This window comes from Pelophylax lessonae, assembly GCF_965119305.1.
Source record: "Pelophylax lessonae genome assembly, chromosome: 4".
NCBI classification, from domain to species: Eukaryota; Metazoa; Chordata; class Amphibia; order Anura; family Ranidae; genus Pelophylax; species Pelophylax lessonae.
This window is the reverse complement of record NC_138771.1, coordinates 12,000,167-12,016,800: the sequence shown is the minus strand read 5'-3', so window position 1 is coordinate 12,016,800 and position 16,634 is coordinate 12,000,167. Positions and strand designations below refer to the sequence as shown.

At 42.7% G+C, this 16,634-nt stretch overlaps 1 protein-coding gene across 2 annotated transcripts in view; it reads left to right on the top strand.

Moving 5' to 3' along the window:
- Window positions 1-16,634, top strand: part of FRMD5 (FERM domain containing 5) — a 244,657-nt gene that overhangs the window by 923 nt on the left and 227,100 nt on the right. The gene's annotated exons all lie outside the window — the stretch shown is intronic.

Below are 16,634 nucleotides of genomic sequence, written 5' to 3'. Positions count from 1 at the left end.
AATATATACTTCTCTATATCTGATATATATATATATATAATATATACTTCTCTATATCTGATATATATATAATATATACTTCTCCATATCTGATATATATATAATATATACTTCTCTATATCTGATATATATAATATATACTTCTCTATATCTGATATATATAATATATACTTCTCCATATCTGATATATATAATATATACTTCTCTATATCTGACATATAATATATACTTCTCTATATCTGATATATATAATATATACTTCTCTATATCTGATATATAATATATACTTCTCTATATCTGAACTATGTTGCCAGGGTTTGCTTTGCATGTGTGTGCGTGTGTGTATATCTATCTATATATATATATATATATATATATATATATTAGGGCTGCAACTAACGATTATTTTGTCTGTCGACTAATCTAACGATTATTTTAATTTTTTTTTTTTTGCTTAATTGAGCGTTCTTTTTTTGATTAGCTAATTAATCCTTTGAATAACAAAAAGTACAGACCCCTCAGTAAGCCCCCCCTCCCAGTACAGACCCCTCAGTAAGCCCCCCCTCCCAGTACAGACCCCTCAGTAAGACCCCCCTCCCAGTACAGACCCCTCAGTAAGACCCCCCTCCCAGTACAGACCCCTCAGTAAGACCCCCCTCCCAGTACAGACCCCTCAGTAAGCCCTCCCACCTAGTACAGACCACTTAGTAAACCCCCCCTCCCAGTACAGACCCCTCAGGCTCACCTGAAGACAAGCAGACTAAGGACATGGATTACTGGAAGTCTGGAACCATCTCCTGTGCTCTGATGAGACCAAGATAAACTTATTTGGTGTCAGATGGTGTCAGGCGTGTGTGGAGACAACCAGGTGAGGAGTACAAAGACAAGTGTGTCTTCCTACAGTCAAGCATGGTGGTGGGAGTGTCATGGTCTGGGGCTGCATGAGTGCTGCCGGCACTGGGGAGCTACAGTTCATTGAGGGACCCATGAATGCCAACATGTACTGTGACATACTGAAGCAGAGCATGATCCCCTCCCTTCAGAGACTGGGGGGCAGGGCAATATTCCAACATAACGACCCCAAACACACCTCCAAGACGACCACTGCCTTGCTAAAGAAGCTGAGGGTAAAGGTGATGGACTGGCCAAGCATCTCTCCAGACCTAAACCCTATTCAGCATCTGTGGGGAATCCTCAAATGGAAGGTGGAGGAGCGCAAGGTCTCTAACATCCACCAGCTCTGTGATGTCATCATGGAGGAGTGGAAGAGGATTTCAGTGACAACCTGTGAAGCTCTGGTGAACTCCATGCCCAAGAGGGTTAAGGCAGTGCTGGAAAATAATGGTGGCCACACAAAATATTGACACTTTGGGCCCAATTTGGACATTTTCACTTAGGGGTGTACTCACTTTTGTTGCCAGCGGTTTAGACATTAATGGCTGTGTGTTGAGTTATTTTGAGGGGACAGCAAATTTACACTGTTAGGCCCCGTTCACTTACGGGCGACGCTACTTCGCACTGCGACCTCGGAGCTTCCGCCACGGACTTCATAACATTGAAGTCTATGGCGGTCGTCTCCTGGTCGCCCCAAAGAAGCTCCGGACCCTTTTTCTAAGTCGGAGCGACTTGTGTCGCTCCTATTAGAACTGGTCTGCAGATTCCCTATGGGAGGCGACCTGCGGCGACCTGTGAGGCGACCAGGTCGCCCTAGTGTGCCCTAGTGTGAACCGGGACTGATACAAGCTGTACACTCACTACTTTACATTGTAGCAAAGTGTCATTTCTTCAGTGTTGTCACATGAAAAGATAGAATAAAATATTTACAAAAATGTGAAGGGTGTACTTACTTATGTGAGATACTGTGTGTGTATATATATATATATGTGTGTATATATGTATGTTCTGTGTGATCAGGTGTGTGACACATAATGCACTTCTCTAATCTGATATATACAATCTATACTTTTTTTTTTTTTTTTTGATATCTGTAGTTTTTGCACGTGAGTGTTTGTGTATGTGTGTGTATATATATATATTAATCACCTCCTGTGCCGACATCCCAGGTTTGTTCTGTATATATGTGTGGTCAGTGTCCTGTACAGTATATAGTATACATGTGTTGTGTGTGATCAGCTCTCTGGTACATAATGGACTTCTATATGTGTGTAGTGTTCTCCTCCTGTGCTTCCATCCAGGGCTTGTCCTGTATATATTTCACATGTGTATGATCAGATGTATGACACATATTGAACACATGTCTGTACTTCTACCTTCTGTGCTGTCATCTCAGGCCTACCCTGTATATGTGTGAGTGTGTATAGGGGTCCTACATATTGCCCCCTGGGTTGTATGTTTGTATATAGGTGACCTGTATACAATCCTCCTGTGCTACATGTGATCGGGTGTGTGACACATATTAATCTGTTATGTAAAGGCAAAAAATGACCAGCGCTATGGAGTGTGCGGTGAAGCGTGAGAGACTGACAGGTGTAAGCAGCCAACAACCAAACCCCAAGAGGGGTCAGGGTATGTGTAAAGTGCAAAGAGAGGTTGTAAACGGCGCTACCTTTGTGCAATTAAAAGAAATAAAGTGCATACATTCACTGTTAAAGAATTATAAAAGGGGTGTCCCATAAAATCAAAAAAATTATATATACTGTATATCAAGTGGGTTCAGGTCAGAAAAGATCAAAATATCCTAATCTGTGATAAAATAAAACCCAGAAAGTGCTGAAGTGCAATAAATAAATTTAATACCATAGACAGTGTTTTTATTGTGATGTACAAATAATAGAAATCAATCCAGTGTGGAAGTAAAATCAAGTGTTAGTGATATTCCGGGCACTGTTTACTGTTGAAAGTGCACCATGCCCGCAGAAAAACAAATCAGTGAAGTGAAAGTGATAAAGGTTACCGGGAAAAAAATCCCTTAGAATGAAAAAGATAAAAAAATAATGAAATAAAATGCCAGCTGCAATCACCCGTGTGGCCACTAGGTGTCGCGCTGTAAATACAACCTGCCTTGCACGGAAGCTTAGGCAAGGATGGATCTCCAGGGGTCCCCCTCCACAGTCAAAGCACCAGTTGGCGTGTTTCCATATGGAGAGAAAGAAGAGGGGAGCCTCATGAAGTATCAGATCGTATGAATAAAGAAAAAACGTAGCATCCACTCACTGTGTGAAACCGTGATAGCTGCCTCGAATCAGTGGTACTCGCCAGGAAGCTTCCGCGTTCCACGGCGGTGGAATCTCAAAACCGGAAGTGACGCTGTGACGCAATGGACCCGCCCTACGCGTTTCGTCATCAACATCTGCTGGAGCGGTAACCTTTATCACTTTCACTTCACTGATTTGTTTTTCTGCGGGCATGGTGCACTTTCAACAGTAAACAGTGCCCGGAATATCACTAACACTTGATTTTACTTCCACACTGGATTGATTTCTATTATTTGTACATCACAATAAAAACACTGTCTATGGTATTAAATTTATTTATTGCACTTCAGCACTTTCTGGGTTTTATTTTATCACAGATTAGGATATTTTGATCTTTTCTGACCTGAACCCACTTGATATACAGTATATATAATTTTTTTGATTTTATGGGACACCCCTTTTATAATTCTTTAACAGTGAATGTATGCACTTTATTTCTTTTAATTGCACAAAGGTAGCGCCGTTTACAACCTCTCTTTGCACTTTACACATAATAATCTGTTATGTCTGTACTATTCACCTTCCATCCCTGGCATGTACTGCATGGAAATGTGTATATATGGGGCCCCTACATATAATCAGTGTGTGATATACAGTATAACGATCTTCTCTGTCTGTACTGATCACATTCTAAGCTGCAATCCCAGGCTTGTCCTGTATGTAAAGAAGTGCATTGGTGTCCTGTATAGTGACATGTGTTCTGTACACCATATGGACTTCTCTGTCTGTAGTACACGCTTCCTTCTGAGGTTTGCTTTGCATGCATTTTTGTGTATAGATGTCCTGTCTGTATAGATGTCCTGTATATAGTGTGTATAGATGTCCTGTATATAGTGTGTATAGATGTCCTGTATATAGTCTGTATGGATGTCCTGTATATAGTGTGTATGGATGTCCTGTATATAGTGTGTATAGATGTCCTGTATATAGTCTGTATAGATGTCCTGTATATAGTGTGTATAGATGTCCTGTATATAGTGTGTATAGATGTCCTGTATATAGTGTGTATAGATGTCCTGTATATAGTCTGTATGGATGTCCTGTATATAGTGTGTATAGATGTCCTGTATATAGTGTGTATAGATGTCCTGTATATAGTGTGTATAGATGTCCTGTATATAGTGTGTATAGATGTCCTGTATATAGTCTGTATGGATGTCCTGTATATAGTGTGTATAGATGTCCTGTATATAGTGTGTATAGATGTCCTGTATATAGTGTGTATGGATGTCCTGTATATAGTGTGTATAGATGTCCTGTATATAGTGTGTATAGATGTCCTGTATATAGTCTGTATGGATGTCCTGTATATAGTGTGTATAGATGTCCTGTATATAGTGTGTATAGATGTCCTGTATATAGTCTGTATGGATGTCCTGTATATAGTGTGTATAGATGTCCTGTATATAGTCTGTATGGATGTCCTGTATATAGTGTGTATAGATGTCCTGTATATAGTGTGTATGGATGTCCTGTATATAGTGTGTATAGATGTCCTGTATATAGTGTGTATAGATGTCCTGTATATAGTCTGTATGGATGTCCTGTATATAGTCTGTATAGATGTCCTGTATATAGTGTGTATGGATGTCCTGTATATAGTCTGTATGGATGTCCTGTATATAGTGTGTATGGATGTCCTGTATATAGTGTGTATGGATGTCCTGTATATAGTGTGTATAGATGTCCTGTTTATAGTGTGTATGGATGTCCTGTATATAGTGTGTATAGATGTCCTGTTTATAGTCTGTATGGATGTCCTGTATATAGTGTGTATAGATGTCCTGTATATAGTGTGTATAGATGTCCTGTATATAGTGTGTATAGATGTCCTGTATATAGTGTGTATGGATGTCCTGTATATAGTGTGTATAGATGTCCTGTATATAGTGTGTATGGATGTCCTGTATATAGTGTGTATAGATGTCCTGTATATAGTGTGTATAGATGTCCTGTATATAGTCTGTATGGATGTCCTGTATATAGTGTGTATAGATGTCCTGTATATAGTGTGTATAGATGTCCTGTATATAGTCTGTATGGATGTCCTGTATATAGTGTGTATAGATGTCCTGTATATAGTGTGTATGGATGTCCTGTATATAGTGTGTATAGATGTCCTGTATATAGTGTGTATAGATGTCCTGTATATAGTGTGTATGGATGTCCTGTATATAGTGTGTATAGATGTCCTGTATATAGTGTGTATAGATGTCCTGTATATAGTCTGTATGGATGTCCTGTATATAGTGTGTATGGATGTCCTGTATATAGTGTGTATAGATGTCCTGTATATAGTGTGTATAGATGTCCTGTATATAGTGTGTATGGATGTCCTGTATATAGTGTGTATGGATGTCCTGTATATAGTGTGTATAGATGTCCTGTATATAGTGTGTATAGATGTCCTGTATATAGTGTGTATGGATGTCCTGTATATAGTGTGTATGGATGTCCTGTATATAGTGTGTATGGATGTCCTGTATATAGTGTGTATGGATGTCCTGTATATAGTGTGTATAGATGTCCTGTATATAGTGTGTATAGATGTCCTGTATATAGTGTGTATGGATGTCCTGTATATAGTGTGTATAGATGTCCTGTTTATAGTGTGTATGGATGTCCTGTATATAGTGTGTATAGATGTCCTGTATATAGTGTGTATGGATGTCCTGTATATAGTGTGTATAGATGTCCTGTATATAGTGTGTATAGATGTCCTGTATATAGTGTGTATGGATGTCTTGTATATAGTGTGTATGGATGTCCTGTATATAGTGTGTATGGATGTCCTGTTTATAGTGTGTATGGATGTCCTGTATATAGTGTGTATGGATGTCCTGTATATAGTGTGTATAGATGTCCTGTATATAGTGTGTATAGATGTCCTGTATATAGTGTGTATGGATGTCCTGTATATAGTCTGTATGGATGTCCTGTATATAGTGTGTATGGATGTCCTGTATATAGTGTGTATAGATGTCCTGTATATAGTGTGTATAGATGTCCTGTATATAGTGTGTATAGATGTCCTGTATATAGTGTGTATAGATGTCCTGTATATAGTGTGTATAGATGTCCTGTATATAGTGTGTATGGATGTCCTGTATATAGTGTGTATAGATGTCCTGTATATAGTGTGTATGGATGTCCTGTATATAGTGTGTATGGATGTCCTGTATATAGTGTGTATAGATGTCCTGTATATAGTGTGTATGGATGTCCTGTATATAGTGTGTATGGATGTCCTGTATATAGTGTGTATGGATGTCCTGTATATAGTGTGTATGGATGTCCTGTATATAGTGTATAATTGTAATAAAAATAATAATATTAATAATAAATAAAATAATAATTTTAATGTAATATAATAAAATATATAAATATAAAATATAATAAAATACCTGGCTGATTCTGCCTGGCTATGTCCTCCTCTCTGTAAACTGACCACGGTATACCATAGCTGCTGAGCCCTGACACCGTGGTCAGTTTACGTGCCTCCATCATCCGCAGCCCTCCTGTCCTCCTCTATCCTCTCTCCCCCCCTCCCTGCCTGTCTGCTCCTGTGTCATTGCCCGCCCCCCTCCCCTCTTGCTGCTGTAGTTTCATTTAGAGTTTCATGCCCTGTCTACAGTCTGTTTAATAATCCTGTGTGCCCCTGTGTCTGTTTTTTTTTATAAAAATAAGCCATTCTTTACAAGTATAGAGTGTCACTCGCCGCTCACGTGATCCGCCACCTCTCTCCTCCTCTCCTCTTCCCCTCCTCCTCCCCTCCCAACTGACATCAGTGAGGAATCCTTGGCCCCGCCCCGCTGAAGGCAGCTGTCAGCCGGAGAGAGGAGAGAGCGAGACGGGTCACGTGAGCGGCGCTCGGCCCTCTGAATACTGGTAAAGAACAGCTTATTTTTTTAAAACACAGACACACAGGATTATTAAACAGAACAGACAGGATGGTATAAAGTGGCTTAACAACCACTTAAAAGGGGAAGTTGAGATTCCAAGGGGGGGCATTTGCCTCCCCCTTGCCCCTACCTGCGGATGCCCATGGGTGTCAGTGGGAACTTGTCTGAGAGGCAGAAATTGTTCATTGCTCAAAGACCCCCCAGCAACTAGTGATGTCGCGAACCTAAAATTTGCCGTTCGCGAACTCGAGCCTCCGCAAATGTTCGCGAACCGCTATAGACTTCAATAGGCAGGCGAATTTTAAAACCCACAGGGACTCTTTCTGGCCACAATAGTGATGGAAAAGCTGTTTCAAGGGGACAAACACCTGGACTGTGGCATGCCGGAGGGGGATCCATGGAAAATTACATAGTTGACGCAGAGTCGGGTTTTAATCCATAAAGGGAATAAATCACCTAACATTCCTAAATTGTTTGGAATAACGTGCTTTAAAACATCCAGTGTGTGTATACCATCAGGTATGATGTTGTATCAATCAGGTAGTGTAAGGGTTACGCCCGCTTCACAGTGACAGACCTAATGTATATATTTTTAATTTGCAAGGTGCTGTGCCACCGTATATATGAGTGGTGGGCACTGCAGTGGGCACAGTACACTCTGTTTTTTTATTTTCACTACAATTTTTTTCATCTAAGACTGATTGCTACAATTTTCTTTGTACTTTTTTTTCACAGTCTTCACCCTCACACTGCTATTTGGTGTATATATCTAATTTGTAGATATATTTCACATTTATCACTACTAAGATTTTTTTGCTACTGAAGAGTTTTAGTGGTTCACCCTTCATAGGGCACTTAAAATATTTTTTTATTTTCCTCCATTTTAGCACTTTATTTCTTTAAGATGATCACATTCGTCACTTTTTATTGATTCACTTTATTTGATTGAAGAGTTGGATGGGTTCACTCTTCATAGGGCACTTCACTTTATAATATTGTTTTCTTCTTTCTTCTGCTGAATGTTGGATCAGTACCCTTTATTATTGATTCTTTCACAGCATTCACTTTGCACAGGATACTTATTCAAGTGCTATTGATTCAGCATATTGAGGATCTCACTTTTTTTTATCATATTTATGCACTTTCACTTTGGCACTCAAGCACCTTTGTCATTTTTATCTGAAGGTTGATGTATTGATTTTATACTATTGATTTTGAATTATTGAGTAATTTTAAAGATCTACTTTTAGATATCTATGGTTCACCGGTTTTAGAATATCTGCGCTGATTTTTACTCTTTATTTTATCTTGTTGTATGTGGGGACACTACAAAATTAGCTGCAGATTTCCGGTGCTCCATTGTTCTATATTGGTACCTCCTCTTTTTTCCATTCCCTTCTCTTCATTTGGTAGCGCATAGATTTATCTTCATATACACTGTGTGGACCTGACAGTCACTGGCAGGCCAGGCAACTGCAATTATAAAAAAATATATATTTTTTTCATTTGCAAGCTGCTGTGCCACCGTATATATGAGTGGTGGGCACTGCAGTGGGCACAGTACACTCTGTGGACCTGACAGTCACTGGCAGGCCAGGCAACTGCAATTATAAAAAATATATATTTTTTTCAATTTGCAAGCTGCTGTGCCACCGTATATATCAGTGGTGGGCACTGCAGCGGGCACAGTACACTCTGTGGACCTGACAGTCACTGGCAAGCCAGGCAACTGCAATTATAAAAAATATTTTTTTTTTTCAATTTGCAACAAGCTGCTGTGCCACCGTATATATATCAGTGGTGGGCACTGCAGTGGGCACAGTACACTCTGTGGACCTGACAGTCACTGGCAGGCCAGGCAACTGCAATTATAAAAAAATATATATATATGGAATGTGTCTGCTGACTGTGAGGTACAGGGTCAAAGTTTGCCTCAATGATGAAGTATAGGGGGCGGACCGAACATTGCATATGTTCGCCCGCAGAGGCGGACGTGAACAAGTGATGTTCGCCGGGAACTGTTCGGGACATCTCTACCAGCAACCTCTGGAGGAACCCTGGTTGAGAAACCCTGCTCTAAAAGGAAGACTTTCCTTTGGTCATATAAGAGCCACCAATGGACCAATCTATTTCTTCTTGAAGGTAGACTTGGAGATGCCAGGAATTGAACCTGGGGCCTCACACGTGCAACGCATGTGCTCTGCCACTGAGCTACATCCCCTTTTTTTTTTTTTTTGGGCTGTCTATTTACCACAGGGAAACCAAAACCACCTGATTGTTGGTCTGGGCACACTCTTTACTCTAGAACAGTGGTCTCCAAACTGCGGCCTATTGCTTACTTTTATCCAGCCCTTGGGGCACTATTACACCAACTGTCACCAATGATACGGGCACTATTCCACCCAATAATACCAATTGTGGGACACTATTCCCCCCCACTGATATCAATGATGGGGCACCATTCCTCCCACTGATATCAATGATGGGGCACCATTCCTCCCACTGATATCAATGATGGGTCACTATTCCTCGCACTGACACCAATGATGGGGCACTATTCCTCGCACTGATATCAATGATGGGGCACCATTCCTCCCACTGACACCAATGATGGGGCACTATTCCTCCCACTGACACCAATGATGGGGCACTATTCCTCCCAATAACACCAACTACGGGGCACTAGTTCCCCCACGGACACCAATGATGGGGCACTATTCCTCACACTGACACCAATGATGGGGCACTATTCCTCGCACTGACACCAATGATGGGGCACTATTCCTCCCACTGACACCAATGATGGGGCACTATTCCTCCCACTGACACCAATGATGGGGCACTATTCCTCGCACTGACACCAATGATGGGGCACTATTCCTCGCACTGACACCAATGATGGGGCACTATTCCTCCCACTGATACCAATGATGGGGCACTATTCCTCCCACTGACACCAATGATGGGGCACTATTCCTCCCAATAACACCAACTACGGGGCACTATTTCCCCCACGGACACCAATGATGGGGCACTATTCCTCCCACTGACACCAATGATGGGGCACTATTTCTCCCACTGACACCAATGATGGGGCACTATTCCTCCCAATAACACCAACTACCTGGCACTATTTCCCCCACTGATACCAATGATAGGGCTCAATTCCTTCCACTATACCAGTGATGGCGCACTTTTCCTCTAATGGCACAAACAATGGGGCACTATTCCTCCCATTGATACCAATGATGGGGCACTATTCCTTCCACTGACACCAATTATTGGGCACTATTTCTCCCATTGACACCAGCAATAGTGCACTATTCTTCCCACTGTTACCAATGATGGGGCGCTTTTCCTCCCACTGATACCAATGATGGGGCGCAATTCTTCCTACTGACACCAATAATGGGGTAAACAGCAATAGGGAAAAAAAGCCGCGCTCAGGTCACAGTCAGGATTAATGAACAATAATTAAATAATAAGGCAGCCAGTACAAAAAAACAACTAAGGCAGTAAGGATATAAATACTAGTACAGCGCCTATCATGTATATAGGACAAAACACTGTAAAGTAAGAGTCCAAACAAATACACAGATGATGATCCTCAGTAAAAAGATGTGAGAGTCCAGCCACCAAAGATGGAGTCAATTAAATGGAAGACATCATCACCACGTGCAACAGATTATAGATGTCAGCTTACCGGAAACCCTAGACCCCCTGTTGCGGTGGGTCACATAAGCAGATGGTAAATGAATCCGGGAAGGAGGTCCTCTATAGTGCGAAAACCAATCCTGAGATGGTCACTCCAAGGAGGGCACGCTTCCAGTATCCCAAATAAATCCGTGCAGTAGGTGAAATACCTCAAAATCAAGAGGAAGACTCCAATGGCATAGTAAACTACTCAGCTTTATTCATTAAAAATATATAAATGGCAACTCACATTTTGTGGACAAATCAATGGGCATAAAGTGAAAAGCCAGGAACAGGCGTGAAGACAAGCGGACGTGCCTGACGTTTCGTCCTCCCTAGGACATTCTCAAAAGTACCAGGGGGTCTAGGGTTTCTATAATCTGTTGCACGTGGTGATGATGTCTTCCATTTAATTGACTCCATCTTTGGTGGCTGGACTCTCACATCTTTTTACTGAGGATCATCATCTGTGTATTTGTTTGGACTCTTACTTTACAGTGTTTTGTCCTATATACATGATTGGCGCTGTACTAGTATTTATACCAATAATGGGGTACTATTCCTCCCAGCAATAGTGTTCCGTCATTGGTATCAGTCCATGGAATAGTGCCCCATCATTGGTGTCAGTGGGATAAATAGTGCCCCATCATTGGTGTCAGTGGGATAAATAGTGCCCCTTCTATGGTGTCAGTGGAAGGAATAGTGCCCCATCATTGGTGACAGTGGGATGAATAGTGCCCCATCATTGGTGTCAATGGGAGGAATAGTGCCCCATCATTGGTGTCAGTGGAAGGAATAGTGCCCCATCATTGGTGTCAGTGGGAGGAATAGTGCCCCATCATTGGTGTCAGTGGGAGGAATAGTACCCCATCATTGGTGTCAGTGGGATGAATAGTGCCCCTTCTATGGTGTCAGTGGAAGGAATAGTGCCCCATCATTGGTGACAGTGGGATGAATAGTGCCCCATCATTGGTGTCAGTGGGAGGAATAGTGCCCCATCATTGGTGTCAGTGGAAGGAATAGTGCCCCATCGTTGGTGTCAGTGGAAGGAATAGTGCCCCATTATTGGTATAAGTGGGAGGAATAGTGCCCCATCATTGGTGTCAGTGGGAGGAATAGTGCCCCATCATTGGTGTCAGTGGGAGGAATAGTGCCCCATCATTGGTGTCAGTGGGAGGAATAGTGCCCCATCGTTGGTGACAGTGGAAGGAATAGTGCCCCATCATTGGTGTCAGTGGGATGAATAGTGCCCCATCATTGGTGTCAGTGGGAGGAATAGTGCCCCATCATTGGTGTCAGTGGAAGGAATAGTGCCCCATCGTTGGTGTCAGTGGAAGGAATAGTGCCCCATCATTGGTATAAGTGGGAGGAATAGTGCCCCATCATTGGTGTCAGTGGGAGGAATAGTGCCCCATCATTGGTGACAGTGGGATGAATAGTGCCCCATCATTGGTGTCAGTGGGAGGAATAGTGCCCCATCATTGGTGTCAGTGGGAGGAATAGTGCCCCATCGTTGGTGACAGTGGAAGGAATAGTGCCCCATCATTGGTGTCAGTGGGATGAATAGTGCCCAATCATTGGTGTCAGTGGGAGGAATAGTGCCCCATCATTGGTGTCAGTGGGAGGAATAGTGCCCCAACATTGGTGTCAGTGGAAGGAATAGTGCCCCATCGTTGGTGACAGTGGAAGGAATAGTGCCCCATCATTGGTGTCAGTGGGATGAATAGTGCCCCATCATTGGTGTCAGTGGGAAGAATAGTACCCCATCATTGGTGTCAGTGGAGAGATAGTGTAAATAGTACAATGGTGTCCTAGTGAATCACGTCAGCACCACATCCCAATAATGAAATAGAACACATGGAAAGGAAGAGAAGACGGGACTTCAACAGTACTGACTACCCACTCAGAGTAACTCAAGAAACACAGTTCATAAAATTGATTCCTTTATTCATTTGCAATAAAAATATGTATTCCTGAGTCACAGATACAGTCCTTGTGACGGAGAATAATATTGCACATAGTAAAACCAAGTACATAAATACACCCTCAGACTATAGAAGTTCTAAACCCTCCCACATATCTGCTGTATCATAAAGTGTAACCGATGTGGATAACGGAGGGCAATCGATACCAAGCCCTTTGGGTCTGGTATGGAATTAGAGGGAAACCCTGATGACAAAATTAAAATGGTTTGTGGGTCCCCTCTCCCAAAATCCGTACAAGACTGAGCATGCAACACAGCAGGTCAGGAAAGTCCTTAACCATACCAGGCTGCATGCCTTCAACATAGAGGCTCTGCCCTCCTCCCCCCAAAGCACCTTGTCCTTATGTTGATGGGGACAAGGGGCTCTTCCCTACAACCCTCTGTAGCCCCCCATAACTACAGGCTATGGTTGTGGAGAAGAGGCCCTTGTCCCCATCAACATGGCGACAAGGTGTTTTTGGGGGGCAGAGCCCCCCTGCCCCAAAGCCCCCTCCATGATGAGGGCATGTGACCTGGTATGGTTCCGACCTGCTGTGCTGCATAGTTACATAGCTAGTCAGGTTGAAAAAAGACACATCTGGCTCAACCAATAAAAAACAAACACCAGTAAAGAAAACTTAACCATATAATCCCATATACACAATCCTATACCCACTGTTGATCCAGAGGAAGGCGAAAAACCCCAGCAAAGCATGATCCAATTTGCTACAGCCAGGGAAAAAAATTCCTTCCTGATCCCCCGAGAGGCAATCGGATATTCCCTGGATCAACTTTACCTATGAATACTAGTACCCATTTATATTATAGCCTGTCCATATACTACCCTAGCCTGCCCATATACTACCCTAGCCTGTCTATATACTACCCTAGCCTGTCTATATACTACCCTAGCCTGTCTATATACTACCCTAGCCTGTCTATATACTACTCTAGTTTGCTCCTATACTACCCAAATCTGTCTTTATACTACAATAGCCTGTCCCAATACTACCCTAGCCTGCCCCTATACTACCCTAGCCTGCCCCTATACTACCCTAGCCTGTCCATATACTATCCTAGCCTGTCCGTATACTACCCTAGCCTGCCCCTATACTACCCTAGCCTGTCCGTATACTACCCTAGCCTGTCCCTATACTACAATAGCCTGTCCCAATACTACCCTAGCCTGTCCATATACTACCTTAGCCTATCCATATACTATCCTTGCCTATCCATATGCTATCCTAGCCTGCCTTTATACTGTCCTCGCCTGTCTATATACTACCCTAGCTTGTCTATATACTATCCTAGCCTATACCTATACTACCCTAGCTTGTCTATATACTATCCTAGCCTACACCTATACTACCCTAGCTTGTCTATATACTACCCTAGCCTGTCTATATACTACCCTTGCCTACCCCTATACTATCCTAGCCTGCCTTTATACTATCCTAGCCTTTCTATATACTACCCTTGCCTACCCCTATACTATCCTAGCCTGCCTTTATACTATCCTAGCCTGTCTATATACTACATGGCCTGCCCATGTTGTGCATTCCCATAATTTTAGGGTATGTTAAAGGAGAAGCATGGTCAAGTTCATTTGGCCGTACATCTCCTGTGGGTCACAGGAGTGCATTTATTTCTGCACTTCTGTGACCCAGATTTAGGTGTCGGTGGACGGTCCCACTGCATGTGGTGTGAATGGACCCACTTGCACTTTTGATAAGGGGGGGCGCAGGGGAGTAAAACCCAGTGGTTGAGCTGCATATTGACTGTCCCTCAACCACTCCTCTGTTCCTGCAGAGGCTTGATATGTGCTGCCACCACGATGCTTTGATTCTTGGCTGCAATAAAAATTATAGTCCCCTATCATGCTCGGCGGGCAGTACCACCCCCCAACGCAACCTATTTAAATGTATGGGCCGCTTTGCAACCACCGGCGGTTGCTTCACAATTGTCTGGTCTTTAGGGGGTGATAACAGACCCCGAGGAGGGTGTTACTACAACTACTTCCAAAAGTTCTGTCTCCTCTTCTTGTTCTGGGTGTCTTTTCGTGGCTGCACGTATTTTCGCTGCTGCGAATCCTTCTTCCAGCGCTGCGAGTAGAAGTTCCACGCTCATTTTCCTGTCCGTTATTTTTGATCTGTCCTTGCAGCAGTGAATTCTGTAGGAATAAAGAAAGAAATGGTATAAGAATATGTCCATAAACAAGCAGAAATGTACAGAATAAATAGCGGACTCCACCTAAATCTGTGTTTGATAGAAAACAAATAGTCACTCGCCATCACCCCATTTGTTATGGTGTGAATACACGATTAGAATATCGCCCGATCATTCGATCACCGACTTTTGAAAAAGTATTTGTTGGTCGAAAACGTTGCCAACATACACTGCCCGAATATCGCCCGACCGGTGCCCGCCGACTATCGAAACAGTGTTCGTCGGTCGAAAACGTTGCCAACGCTGTGATGAGGTTAAACTGAACGACCTCAACATCAACGTATAGAATATCGTTCTTTCGCAAACGAGACGACAGAATTTTTCGGGTTTTTCAAACGGTATTTTTCGTTCACAATATCGATATCGCTCATTGATGGCTGGACATTAACGAGTAGAATATCGGCCGATCGCTCGCTGAACGGAAATTTTCGTCCGATATTCTTATCGTGTATTCCGGCCAGAACTGTTTTCAGCAGCCTCAGATTTTTCACCTCTCCCCCGTAGAACAAATGATAGAGATGTGTTCAATCTCATTATGACCAGTGAGGGGCTTGTGCTGCTAATGCCTGGGGCAATGAGCACAGAAAACACACCGCCTCGGTCTGATCAACTGCCTGCCTACAGGCAGGGAAAAGGTAAATACAGTATAGAAGGTGGGGGCTCAGTGACAGTGGGTGATTACATGAAAACGTGTAATGTAGAAAATAGAGAAAACCTATTAAGAATCTACAATTACTTACCCAGTGTAGCATCCTACTGTAATCGCGATTAGAAGAATGATTCCAACCATTATGGCTATTATTAATAGAAGGTGGCCATTTTCCTTAATTTGATTGAGCATCCTGGCGATATACTTCCTATTGGGATCAGTGACTAGGATTCCCGAATTATAAGTTCTGGTCTTAGTCGTCGTTGGTGGAGACATCCTGGAGCCCTCAGTGTCAGTGACTGAATGGCTTGCAGTATGTATATCTATGCTTCCTAAATCATGGCCAGTGGTCTCCGTAATTGGTGGAGACATCCTGGAGCCCTCAGTGTCAGTGACTGAATGGCTTGCAGTATGTATATCTATGCTTCCTAAATCATGGCCAGTGGTCTCCGTAATTGGTGGAGACATCGTGGAGCCCACAGTGTCAGTGACTGAATGGCTTGCAGTATGTATATCTATGCTTCCTAAATCATGGCCACTGGTCTCAGTAATTGGTGGAGACATCGTGGAGCCCACAGTGTCAGTGACTGAATGGGTCACGCTATCTTTGTCTAGGCTTCCCAATTCATGGTCCCTTGTTTCAATCTTTGGTGGAAGCATCCTGGAGCCTTCAGTGTCAGTGACTGAATGGGACACGTTATCTTCATCTAGTCTTCCTGAATCGTAGTAAACATAGTCATTGTTCTTAGTGTTTGCTGGTGGAGACATCGTGGAGCCCTCAGTGCCAGTGACTGAATGGGACACGCTATCTTCATCTAGTCTTCCTGAATCGTAGTAAACATAGTCATTGTTCTTAGTGTTTGCTGGTGGAGACATCGTGGAGCCCTCAGTGCCAGTGACTGAATGGGACACGCTATCTTCATCTAGTCTTCCTGAATCGTAGTAAACGTAGTCATTGTTCTTAGTGTTTGCTGGTGGAGACATCG